Here is a 1,582-nt window from a genome sequence, read left to right as displayed (position 1 = left end):
TTACGGGTAGTGAAAGCGATGCACTGTTAGTGTCACTTGTAGTGTCACCTCTAGATTCGGAGTTAGATTGTTAGAGTCTTACCGTTGTGGTAAGGGCTCACATTTATTTGGAGACAGGTTGTTATCACATTGGTTTTGGAGACAGTTTATGACTAGGAATTGTCCTTTCCTTTCTTAGGCACTCTAGGACACGATGTCCATAGGGTTCATTATTACCTCATGTTGTCTTATGCAGTTTCGTTTACTACCATGTTAGGAGTATGATTTATGATATTGTGATGCATGAGTAGGTGGAATTGTGTCCACATTTGCCTTCTTATTGTGTGGCATTAGCATGCCTTCTTTATATGCTTAGAGATACAATGTTGTTACTGTATTTTTGTGACATGCTTTTGTGCTTACGTGGAGACGTGTTGCATGTACCTTTGATTTTTATCTATATGAGTAGATTTTCTTTCTGGTAGTTGCATCCCTTGTCATATGTATGAGTTCCAGGTTTGGTTTTCCCATTTGTTTCCCTCGGTCGCACATAGTGTGTATGCGGATTTCCACAAGGGTTTTGTGTTGGTTCATGTAAAGGACTTCACAAGGAGTGAGTCTCTTCTTTCCATTGTGTTGTGCACTGTTTCGGGGTTGGTTGGTCCATGAGAATCATCGTTGTTGTCTTGAGTCCTTGGTGAGGATTTGTTGGATTTTGGTCGGCTTACTTCCATATAGGGGGTGAAGTCTTTGACCTTGTTGTCTTTCGTTTCAGAGACAAAGTCGAGGTGTTATCCTTTTTAGGACTGGTAGCTCCCTTTCTTTCGTATCTTTCCTTGGAGAGTTTTTGCCGTGGTTGTTGACGAAGTTGTGGTGCTCAGAGTGAGTTGATTGGTGTGAGATCATTTTTTTTTTTGGGGACTTATGTCCATATCATTGAGGATTTATTTGATTGTGAGGTGAGCTTGATGCTCTTTTGAGAATGTCTTTTGGAGACTTGTTTCTGTTTTGGAAACCTGGATGTGGTTAACTTCTAGGAGAAGTTTTGGAGGATTGCTGTTAGATATGACTTGTTATGGAGTTTCTCGTCCTAGTTATGACTAGGCATAGTTTTGAGGAATCGTAGTTCTGATGATTGGTTATGGATCAAAAAATTGAGGAATTTTGATTTAACTTGGTGTTTCCAAGTACGGTTTTGAGAGATTCATTTTGTGACCTTGGTTGTTGGCATTTTGATGTGCGTGCCACTTGGTAGACTTGTATTTTGAGGATTTAGTTATCCGTGATAGGGATGTGGATCTGATGTTTGATCATGGTGATTGTTCTTGTAGTTGATCTGTTTCAGGGAGTAATGTGAAGGACTTTCGATGAAATGTCTTATTGTGAGGTTTGTTTTGATTTCTGTAGGCGTTGATTTTCTTGTCAGGTTTTGGATTCCTGATTAATGTTGTTAATAGGGGTATTTTGAGACATTGGAGATGTTGGTTTTGTTGTATTGAGGATTTTGGGCCTTAAGTATAATGGTGCCTGTGACATTGTTGTCAGAGTTTGGGATTGGCCGAGATGGTCCGGCCGGACATCTTTGGACTATATCTTAACTCTC

The sequence above is a fragment of the Cornus florida genome, unplaced genomic scaffold (genome assembly GCF_030987335.1).
Source record: "Cornus florida cultivar Cherokee Brave unplaced genomic scaffold, ASM3098733v1 CherokeeBrave_3.0.0_Hap2_Chr08, whole genome shotgun sequence".
In the NCBI taxonomy this organism is placed as follows: domain Eukaryota; kingdom Viridiplantae; phylum Streptophyta; class Magnoliopsida; order Cornales; family Cornaceae; genus Cornus; species Cornus florida.
This window is presented reverse-complemented; position numbering follows the sequence as displayed.